Here is a 12,836-nt window from a genome sequence, read left to right on the forward strand (position 1 = left end):
AGTGAGATGGTGGAGTGAGATGATAGAGTGTGTGATAAATGAGGTGAGATGATAGAGTGTGTAATAAATGAAGTGAGTTGGTTGAAGGTGGGTCCCTTTTTAACTTTTTGGTTTTTTATTTTTGTTTTGATTCATTTTAATGTAGATAATGACATTTGAGTGTAATTTTAGTGAATAATGTGGTAAAATTTTATGTTCAAATATGAAAAATTTTAAATGTGACTATAAATGTGGACAAATTTTATGGCAAAATGTAACTATAAATCTGGGACGGAGGGAGTATTTCGAATTGCTATGTTTTTTATTTTTTTGACAACCTTTTGCTTTGCAATCTACTTTCTTTAATAATTGAGTATAATTGTGTAATTCACCCTATTAATTATGCGGTCAAAGATTCCATATCTTAACTCTTATTTTACGAACTAAATGAGTGAAATCATATTTATACGATTCCCTTATTTGCCTGATTTTAATTAATTGTTTAATTTCATTATTTCTCTAATTCATATCTTATTCTCCATTAAGTCAGATGCTAATATTTGTATTTGGTAATACTATTGTTACACGGGATGCGTTATATTGTTAACTATTTAAGTTGCTAACTCTACTAAGAGCATCCGCAGCGCGGAGGCGTCCGTCCGTGCCAGCGGCGGGGATGCCGTTCGTCCGTCGATGGGAGGCGTCCGTCCGTGCCAGCGGCACGGCACGGCGCTGCTCTTAGCTAAGAGCACGTCCGTGCCGCTGAGCAGCATACGTGCCAGCTTCTGATTCGCCAACGGCATAGCCGTTGGCATATTCATTTTTTAAAAAAATTCAAAATTAATTAAAATTAAATAAAAAAAAATATTTTCCCACTTTTCAAAAAATTATATCCGTTTTCTACCCACTTTAAATTTATTTTTTAATTTTTGTTTCCCCAAAATTCACATTTTCATCCATAAATACCCCCACTTCAACACAAGCAAAATCACATTCTCATCTATTCTATCATCTACATTCTCTCATCTTTTTTTCTCATATTCTCTCATCTAAATTCCCACCACAGTACACAATGTTCGGCTCTGGCGATCACCCATCCGTCTCCCGCGGTTGGAATCACGAATGGTTCAGCTCCGAGCCATTCTCTAGTCCGGAAACACAATTTTCGGCACCTCCTCAAACCCAAGGTTCTCAAGTTGGGATGGCTACCGGCCTTACCCAGTGGACGACAAAGATACCCCTGGGTTTGGGTGGGCATCCGAATCCGGTTCGGGAAGGAGCGGCAGCTCTGCTCGTACTCCTACTTCTATTCTTACACCTACTCCTCCTACTCGGGGTACCCGCACCCCGTACATTCCGGATGAGATGATGCAGATGTTCAATGCCTACTTGGCAGTCTCCGAAGATCCGGTTCGAGAAGGAGCGGCAGCTCAGCTCGTACTCCTACTTCTATTCTTACACCTACTCCTCCTACTCGGGGTACCCGCACCCCGTACACTCCGGATGAGATGATGCAGATGTTCAACGCCTACTTGGCAGTCTCCGAAGACCCGGATGTTGGCACGAACCAAACCGAGGAAACGTATTGTGGCGCATCACTTGTCTTTACAATGAAACACGGCCAGAGGGAACCAACTATCGCAATGATAGTATGGTGCGCAATTGCATCTTCAGATGCAACGAGGCAATCGGTAAGTTCCAGGGGTATTACCAACAGGAAGAGTGCGCGGCGGGGAACGGCAAGAGCGAGCTCGACATCATCAATGCCGCCTTGGCGACCTACCAAAGCTTGGAGTTGAAACCGTTCAAGCACCTTAATTGTTGGTAGGAGGGGCGCCAACATCCGATGTATAGGGGTGGCGTAGTAGCGGGGTTCTCCTCTAGCTCCTCCAGCAAACGGTCGAGGTCGGTAACCCTATCTGACGGCGCCTCCGATGATGTGGCTACCCAGTTTGCCGAAACTAACTTGGGTAGCTCCGACGCTGGCCCGAGCAGTTCCCGCCGGCCGCAAGGAAGGAAGTAGGCAACGGCTCGCCTTCCGCCGTCGCGCCCCGACTCCATCCGCCCCCGCTCCCGCTCCTGCTCCCTTTGTGCCACCTCTAACCCCGAACAACTCGTTGTGGGCCCTCTTGGGTCAACTCAATACGACCGATATGTCTAACATGACTCCCGATCAACTTGCAACACATGAGGGAATGATCCGGGGTCTCAAGAGAACATTGGGGATAGAGGACTAGTCTTCCTCGAGGGTATTTTATAAGATTTTAATTATGTAATTTTTAATTTGTAGGATTTTAATTATGTATTTTTTTATTTTCTAGGATTTTAATTATGTATTTTTATTTTTTAGGATTTTAATTATCTAATTTTTATTTTTTAATGTATTTTTATAATGTAGAAATGTTTTTAGTAATTGAAGTATTTAAATTAAATAATAGAATGGTGGGACCCTTGAGCTTGTCCTTAGCTAAGAGCACGGATGTGGGTGTTGTGCTCTTTCCTAAGGACAAGGAGTAAAAGTGGGTCCGACCCACTTCCATGCTCTTAGCTAAGAGCACGGATGTGGATGCTCTAACTCATCAATACAGTGTATTAAAAATGTCAACACGGTGATATTAAAATGTCAACACATAATATCAACACATTATATTGAAGTTCAACAAAATTATGTGTTGACATTTTTAATACATTGCATTGATAAATTAATAAATTAGCAATTTAAGAAAGTTAGCAATTGATCACACCTCATTGCTACTTATACTTGTCATTGATTTTAGTGTTAATAAAAAATATATCAAAAAAATATATCATGTACAAAACAATAAAATAATATGAGTAATCCTTGAAAATCTACTATACCATGTTAATTGTAGCGTTAATAAAAAAAAAGGTGTCACGTATTAAATAATAAAACAAATGAGTAATCCTTGGAATCATACAATACCACGTTAACAAAACACGCCCTTAAGGAAGTAAATTAATTATCCGTATAATAAATAAATGAGCAAATTGACTGTAAAATCATAAACTTTTAAAATAGTTTTGTTTTTCCCGTTAACTTTAAATGTTGCATGAAAAGTAATGAACTTACCAGATTGTGTAAATTTTCTGACACAAACCTATCATATGTGGTGCGCCGGAGGCGTGACTTGGCAAATAACAAATTTAGGGTTCAATTTGAATTGTTGAATTAATGCTACTTTTATGCTGAATTCGATTCGATTTGTATGTTTTTATTTGTGCTACTTGTATGTTTATAATAAATCCGGGGTCAAGGATTGCAAAGATAGAAGATAATCAATTAGGAATAGTGGAGTTGTCAAGTCACGCTTCAGGCGCACCACGTAGGATAAATTTATGTCGGAAATCTATCGGGTTGGGTCGGATGGGAAATAGACACAGTTCGATAAAGTTCGTGACTTTTCATGCAACATTTAAAGTTAACGGGAAAAATCAAACTATTTTGAAAGTTCATGGTTTTACGAACAATTTGCCCTAAATAATTTGAGTAGTATATAAGTACTACTTTTGTCTGCCTCATTTAAAATTACTACGTTTTTTTTAAAAGATTTAATAATTATTTTCCATTTATTGTTACAGTAACTCAAACCTCCGATCTCGATTGAATGTGAAATGTATTACCAATTGAATTGTTATTCAACTTTGCTCTTCCTTTTAATTTGTCACTAATAAAATATCTTTCAGTCTTTTTTAAAAATAGAAAATATCTCTCATCTTTTTAAAATATTTAGCAATATTTTTTTTTTAATATACTCAATAATTATATTTAAAATTATATGCCATTTAAAAATATGATATTTTTTAAATGAGATCGACAACATACTTGAAAACCATAAAATCAAATAGCACACCAGAGTTGGCCTTCGAATATATGACTATTTATTGCAGCATTTTGGAATTACAATAATTATTTTTGCGCATTAACATATAAAATTAATGATATCATGTGGACAAAATTACACATATCAAATATTTCACCTTTCCTTCCATTCTTTTTCCATTTGTTTTAGTTAAAATTTCAATTAGTAGTTTATTTGTAATTCGTGTTTCCAAAAAAATTGATGTAACAATTTGTGATGTTGAACTTGATGTTCCCCGAAAATAAGTTTCGACTTGCATATATGTAGAAGACACAAATTATTTCAAAACAAATGAAAGAAAATATAAAATATGTAAAGCAGATAAACATAGACGTAGACATTTCATAAAACAAAAAGAAAAGGAATTTATTCGCCAATTAAAGTGACTCATTTTCTGATTTTTCACGTCGCATAACCGTGTGATTCCGAGCCCATTCAATTAGGTGATGGAGTATCATATATATTAATATAAAACTTTCCTAAAATACTAAATTAAACTTAATTGTTTAGAGTAATGTCCTATTAAATAAGCGACAATATATCTCAAATAAAAATGATCCGTTTGATAATGACAAGAGCCGCAAAATGATGGAAATAGTTTAGTATTCTTTGGTTACGACTTGAGAGAAAATAATATTCTATTAGCTTCATAAAGTACATTATTTAATAAATACTAATGGCTTTTGATGGTAATCTAATGATATGCAATAATTAATTAATCTACCAGATCTGGACGTTTATACATAATCTTCAATCAAATCTTTCTTTGTCATCCTTCAAAGAGTCTACTGTTTGCAAGTTAAGATTTCGTTGTCACACATAAATAATAGATTAGTTCAAAACAAGAATGTCATTTTCCTGACATGGCTTCAATTTATTTATTTACACGTATATGGATGTTGTTGCGAGTTCAAGATATAATCCTCCATCCAAAAAAAATAGTCACATTTTACTATTAGTATGTCCAAAAAAAAACAATTGTTCTGAAAATGGAAAATTTCTCTTTTATTTTATCTATTTTTTCTTCTCTCTATCTCCTATTTTATCCACATTTTTTCCTTATCTCTCTTACTTCATCTACTTTTTCTTATTCTCTTATTAAAACTTGTATCATTTATAGTCACAAACAATAATAATAAATACAATAAAGATATTCTTAAACTGTAAAAGAACAGCCTTAGAAATAGTATATAAGGGTTAAATCACAAGGACACCTTTTAAATGAAAAATTCATTGAAAGAAACTAAAAAGTGATAAAAACAAACGTAAGTTGAGGAAGCAAATTAAAATAAAAGTGCTCCCTCCGTCTCTTAAAATTTGGTACCATTTGACCCGAAACGGGTTTTAATAAAATGTAATAGAAAGTGAGTTGAAAAAGTTGGTGGCATGTGTGTCCTATTTTTATATATTAGTTTTAAAATAAAATGTGAGGGGAAATGAGTTGGTGGAATGTGTGGTCCACTATCAAAAATGATAAAAGTGAAAGGTGACAAATTTTTAGGGACGGACCAAAATGAAAATAGGTGACAAATTTTCAGGAACGGATGGAGTAATAAAAACAATAAAGACATATCACAATATGTGCCAGAGTTAATCTTAACTTGATTAAGAATTGCTAAGTTCATGCAATTTATTTTCTGAATGATTTTCTCATGTTTTAGGGATCCACGGGGTTTTACGGCTCCTCCAGCTGATCACTTGTGGGGGACTTATATACTAGAGGTGTCCATGGTTCAGGAACCGTCGGTTCCGGTTTTGGAAATTGTTGAACCGGAACCGAACCGCGAGGGTGTTTTGCGGTTACGACTCCGGATCTAAAACTGCCGGTTCCGGTTTCAGTTCTGAACCAGCGGTTTTTCGGCGCTTTTTTACAGTTTTTCACGGTTCCAAACCGCCGTTTTTTTGCTGTTCCAGCTTGATTTCACAGTTTTTCGGCAGTTTTTCGCGGTTCCGGCACTGTTTCGGTTTGAAAATTTTTAAACCTGAACCGAACCACGGTTCAAATATCGACGATTTCGATTTGAGTAAATTCTCATGGTTTTGGTTTTAACCGCCGATTCAATAAACCTTTGGCAGGTCTATTATATACTTATAATAAGTTCATCACTTCTCTTAGACAATAACCTAGAAGCCTTGCTAGGTAGAGCAGTAGGCTCCAGGTTAACTTACTAGCTCTTATAATTTCTATATTATGCTCCCTCAGCTGAATTACAGAGATATTAGAAATTACACAATAACATAGTAAATGGTCATTCCCACTGTAACAAATTAAAATAAGCAATAAAATGAAACTAATTAGCACAACAAAACCTAATCATTCAATAAATTAATGACAAAAGAATTCCTACTAAAATATAGGAGTAATATATTCCTTCCATCCAATAAAAAAAAAGTCACATTTATGAATGACAAGGTTTTAATGAAAAAATTGATAAAGTAAGAGAGAAAGAAGAAAAAATAGGTAAAGTAAGAGAGATAGAGAGAAAAAATAGGTAAAATATGTGAGAGAGGAGAAAAAGTGGATAAAGTATGATAGAGAACTTTCTATTTTTATAAATGAGGCTATTTTTTTTGTGGACATCCCAATTTTTCCGTGGACTTTCTGAAATCTGAAAATGGCAAAATTAGACTTTTCTGGGGACGGAGGGAGTATAAAATTAGCCACACGAGGCTTGATATATTCATAACACAAACACTAAGGTAGACGAATCTACAGTTGTATAGGAGAAAAAATGTCATTAATTCCTATATGAGAAAAATGATCAGATAAAAGATAAAAGGTCTTTTTATAGTGTAGAGAATGTTGAGATCTGATAGGTTTTATTTTATGTTAACCATATCTGAAGTGGGGAATGAAACAGACTTAAAAAGGGCTAAAAATCACGTTGGGATCGTTGGGGCGAGGTCGCCTGAATGCATTTTGGGCGCGCAACTTTGGGCCATAAGGGCATCTGCAACGCATCTCGTCGCCGTCTCGATCTCGTCTCTCCGAGACGAGACGGCATCGAGACAGCGTTGCAGCTCCCGTCTCGTCCCTATCTCGTCTCTATCTCGTCCCGTATCTCGTCCGGAAGAGAAACTTCGCGAGCTGTCTCGCCATGCGCCTTGGCGACGTGGCGCACTCCTATTCGTCTGTGACGCCCACTCGCTGGCCCGCGAGTGGGCGTCGTTTATATTCGTTAAAATTGTTTCTTTTTAAATTCAGAAAAATTCAAAAATTAAATAAAAAATATTAAAAAATCCCAAAAATTATACTAGCCGTTCATAGTCGTTTTTTTCAAATTTTTAATTTTTTTTCAATTTTTTTTAAACCTCCAATCACTTCAATACCAAATCAATCCCACAAATTATCCACCATAAAAAAACTCTCTATTCTCACTCAACCACTCTGCATTCTTTATCACAAAACATTATTCTTCCCCCAAATTTAATCCATTCGTGGATCCATTTGAGCAAATGCGTCGAATAATGGAACAATCGCTAGAAGAAGTTCGACGTAGGGAGGAGGAAGCCGCGGCGCCTCCTCAAAGGCGATCCTGGATATACATCCATCGTGATTGGGAGGAAGCCGCCGCAGGGTTGGTACGCGATTACTTTAGTCAGAACCCGGTATGGGGAGATACCTACTTCCGTCCCCGTTTCCGTATGCGGTAGGAGCTGTTTTTGCATATCGCAAATGCATTAGCGGCCCGGGAAGAGTAATTCGAAGAAGGATTCGACGCTATTGGCCATCCTAGTCACACGACACTCCAGAAATGGACTGCAGCGATCCGTCAACTTGCTACTGGACAAACGGCCGATTTGTTCGACGACTACTTGCACATCGGAGACAGCACTGGGAGACTTTGTTTGATGAACTTCTGCAAAGGCGTCCGAGCAACCTTCACCGACGAATTTTTGAAGAGGCCAAGCACCGCAGATTGTTAGTTTCTGCTCCGACTTCACGAAGACGTGCACGGATTCCCCGGGATGCTCGACTGCGTTGATTGCATGCATTGACAATGGAAGAATTGCCCTGTGGCGTGGAAGAATTTCAGAAGAATTGTGACATCCCTAACCCGAAACATACATCATTTTGCATATTGATATAATTTTATTTATTATTGCATATTGATATAATTATATGTTATATATATATATATATATATATATATAGAGAGAGAGAGAGAGAGAGAGAGTTTTGATCTATGTAAAATTCATTCTTAATACAAAAATACAGAACCAAGCATATATATGTCATTTTTAGGTCATCGTAAGCTTATTTTTATGTCATTATAATAAGCATGACATAAAATGATCTTAACATGACCTCAAACCCAAATTTTATAATATGACCTTAAACTGCTTTATAATGACCCACTGTGTTTTTTTTTAATTATTGACCATAAGATTGAAAAATCTCATGGTCAGGATTTGGTTTGGATTTTGTATTGAGATGCATTTTTGTATTGATCATCTCCATATATATATATATATATATATACTGTGTAGGTGTAGGTGTACTTTAAAATACTAAATAGTTAATTTAAGTGTGTGCTAATATGAAATTGTGCATGAAATTATGGAAACGTATTGTGCATTAACATATATATTTGTACGGTCTTAAATATGTATATAGTTATAAAAGTGAATATTGACAAGTATCTTAATTATTAAGTAAGCTATATTTTTATATAAATTTTTATTTAGAATATTAAATGATTATGTTGTAATTTATCTTTATCCCATAATATATGTGGGTGACACATATCACTGTAGCTTCACTATATACATGCCATTTGGATTAATCATATTTTAATTAATAGGCATAAGTCGGCAAGTTAGACGTGAACTTTGATATATAATTGTACATATTTATGAAAAAAAGAAAGGATAGGGAAGGAGAGAAAAACGAAAGAACAAAAAAATGCGAGAAATTTATGATCAAGGGTTATAAATCAAGAGTTGGAATAAGAAGTTCAATAAGTTTACTCATCATAATCAGGTGTGTATAAATGACACTTTTGATTTTATATATTTTTATGTGATTGATTGCTATGTTTTAAATTGGAGTGAATATTTGAATGATATAATGTAAGACTAAAATGGTTATGTGTTATTTGATATTGATGGTGGAATATGATGTGGATGTGTGATTTGTGTAATGCATATGTTTATCTATAGTATTGGAGTTAATTGATGGAATATATGGATATGTTATTGGTGCAATGTATATATTGATGTATGATGTTAAGATTATTTGAATCATGGAATTAAAGAGGATATGTGACAATCTTGCCCTGGGTCTGATATCAATGGTAATGAAAATAGACCTACGGGTCATATTCAATGATAATGGACATACGGGTCAAAGAATATATGCAAAGATGACTCAACTTATTTTTAACACAAGTATACCCACAAGTGTATGGGGCTAATGTAGCAAATAGTAAGCAAAGAGTATCGTATCCACAGAGACAATGAGTGTCAACCTAATTACCACGGACCAACCTCAACTACTATCTAGATGAATCGGAATTTTGGTTTTTCTAAATCTATTTAAAAGCAAGGTAAAAACAATTAAAAATAACTAGAGAACTAAAAGCAAATAAGAAAACGGATGTAGATTAAAGATGAGAAGGGTAGAATCCTACGGGATCGATAACAACTATCCTATGCTCAACTAACTTCCTAACTATGCCAACAAAGGGTCTCAAGGGTTATTAAGCTATCACTAAGGTAAAACTATATCTTTTCTCAAAGCATATAATTTGTAGATTGCTACCTAGAACCGAAGTCTCCTTCCTAGAACTAAGGTAACAACTCCTAATAGCTCCTAAGATACTTAGCTTCATTCAAAGGCTCAAATCTCTCGATTATATTGGCAAAGACGTCAATTTCTTCTCTTTCAAATTAAACTACTCACTTCTCAGTTCTTGTAGTAAAATCCACATGCATTTATAAGGTGATCAGTCAAATAAACGTATAAGCGCAGAAGAAATCAAAATAACCACATGAGCTAAGGCATAGAAAAAGGAAATCAATTAAACATAAGAATCATTGTATCTCCCCCGTAGAACTCTATGAAGGATTTAGCTACTCATGTTCATCACAAGAGTCAAAGAAATATTCAAAGAAATATTCAAAAACATTGTTTAAACAAGAATAAAACTAAAAGTAGAAACTCCTAGAATTGGATTGGGCGGATTGGAGGTCTCGTCTTCAATCTTGCGATGAATACTCGTCCTCTGCTCGTTCTTCTCTTCTTCCTAGGTGAAAAAGTGGTATTTTTGGGGTAGGAGGCGTGTAAGTTGTGTTTGGAGGCGTTTCCTAGGCATATATATACCTAGGGTTGACTTTGGGCCCGAAATAAGCTGTCCGACGAAGCTGGCGGGTCGCCAGGTTGGGTGTGCGTCGAAGCTGGCGAGTCGCCAGCTGCTTACGGCGTTTTTTTCGTGGATTGCTGGCGGGTCGCCAGGTTCGTTTGCATGCGAACCTGGCGGGTCGCCAGCTATGTCACTGCACTGCGCAGTCTTGGTAAAATGGCCATAACTTCTTCTACCGAATTCCGATTGAGACGTTTAAGATATCCACGCGAAGCTCTTTCGAAGAAGAAGAGAATGGTATGTATTACATGCGAATCGGACTTCAAAATCTCCAGATAAGCTGTCTCGAACATTGAGCAGCTGCACATCCACATATTTTGTACATTTTTCTACACATTCTTCACAAAATGGTCAAAATACCAACATAATAGAGAAGTAGCTATAACCATGTCTCAAAGTACACAATATATGATCAAAACCAAGTAAAACTACCCTCTAAAATCATGTAAAATCTAAGTGAATCAAAAGAGGGCCTTTGTGGAAAGGTCAATATGCAAAGAGGGGCATTTGTGGAAAGGTAAAAAAGCAAAGAGGGGCCTTCGTGGAAAGGTCAAATAATGAAAAGGGACCTTCGGGTCATATACAATGGAAATCCCGGGCAGATACCAGGCTTGATCTGTCACAAAATAATGAAAAGAACGGAGAGACATATGCATATGAATATTAAATTGTTTATGATATTTATTACTTCTGGTGATATATTTTGGTTAAAGAATATGTTTGATTTTTGAGATGTGGAATTAAAGGTAATGTTTATATACACTGAGTTGTGGCTCTTATAAACCACTAATATTTTCCGGAATAAGATATGAGTGAAGTATTTGGTTGAGGTGAGTCGTAGGAATTGCACATGTTATCAGGGTCGGCGGCTGACGCGTTTTGGCAACCTTCTCCTCCTAATCATTTCTGCATGTAAATAAGTGTATAGTATACAAATTGGTGAGAGGGTCCCACTGCTGTTTAAAATGGTTTGAAATATGTACTTGATATATATTGGTTTTTTTGAAATTTTATAATATGTGTGTTTTATTTATTTGAAGTGTGGTTATTTATTTTAAATTTTGAATTTATTTATAGTAAGTGCATATGTCATAAGGGTTGAGGTGTGACAGATCTAGCATGCGTATTTCGGGGTCTCCGGATCGAACAACGACGTCAACGTGCTCAACGCATCCGGCCACTTTAGCGAAGTTCTGAATGGTAAAGCGCCGGCCATCAACTTCATCGCTAACAACCGCCAGTATAAAATGTGTTACTATCTTGCCGACGGCATCTATCCGAAGTGGCCAACCTTCGTGAAGACGTTCAACAGGCCGATGAACGAATAACAGTCTCTTTTTGCGCAGAAGCATGAGGCTGCTCACAAGGATGTGGAGAGGCGTTCGGGGTTCTCCAAGCTCGATTCAACATTATCAAAGTCTCGGCTCGTACGTGGTTTATGGAGAATATGGTCGACATCATGTATACGTGCATAATCTTGCACAACATGATTGTCGCCGACGAAGGACCTGGGGCGGGAAATTGGATCGACCCTGAAACCCCGGGAAGCTCTACCGTAAGTAGTCCGCCTCGAAGTGGAGTGCATCCTTCTTTGCAAGAACGGTTGTGTGTTCGGGCAAGGACACATGATTCTACCGCCCACGCCCAACTCCAGGAGGATCTAATGGAGCACATTTGGGAAAAATTTGGCAACCGTTAGATGATCGTCACTAGAGAACTCATTCTTCTGTTTCTTTGCCTCCATTTTTTTATGATTTGAGTTTTAGGATTTTAAATTTAAGTGTGCAATTTTTAATTCCTAGTATTTTAAATTATGTCTTTTTTTTATTTTTTTAGGATTTTAAATTGTAATTTTATTTTATTTAATAAAGTGTGTTTTTATTAATTTAATTTGTTGGAAATAAAAATAAAAAAAATGAAATTGAATGAATAGTTATGGGATGAGAAGGTTAAGAGATGGAGGGATGCAGGTGTCGTCTCTTAGTTAAGTGATGTGGTGAAAAGTACAGTGGGGGCAATGAATAGTGAAGATATGAGATGGTTAAGAGATGAATAAGAGATAAGGATGTGGATGGCCTAACTTTCTTTACTAAAATCCGAATGAGGTTTGCAAGGTATTCATGTGAGGCTCTTTTGAAGTTGAAGACAATGGTGGTCTTTAAAGATCGTTTGAAAATAACCTTTATAGTTTATAGGCTGATTACTATTTATACTCTGACATTTTTCCTCTGTCCACTTTATCTTAAGTTAATACCTATAGGATCAAATTTAGAACATAATTAGACTACAAGGCACTTATAATTGAATTAAACGAATGGAGAAAGAATCACCCAAATGTGTAGTCTGGGCACGCTACTCCGAGCCCTGCACAGTCATCGTAAGGCGATCATAACTTTCTGTAACGAACTCCAATTGAGGCATGCAGGATATCTATGAGAAGCTTATTCGAAGACGAAAACATTGGTGATGTTCAAAGAGCGTTTAGAAATAATCTTTGTAGTCTCATTATTGTTTACTTTCTGACTCTCGTTGTCTATTTTATCTTAAGTTACTACATATAGGATCAAACTTACAACATAATTAATCTAGAAAACACTTAAAAATGCATGAA

Source organism: Salvia hispanica, chromosome 4, assembly GCF_029641045.1.
Source record: "Salvia hispanica isolate PSC_SH4W2 chromosome 4, Shi_PSC_v1, whole genome shotgun sequence".
Taxonomy (NCBI): Eukaryota; Viridiplantae; Streptophyta; class Magnoliopsida; order Lamiales; family Lamiaceae; genus Salvia; species Salvia hispanica.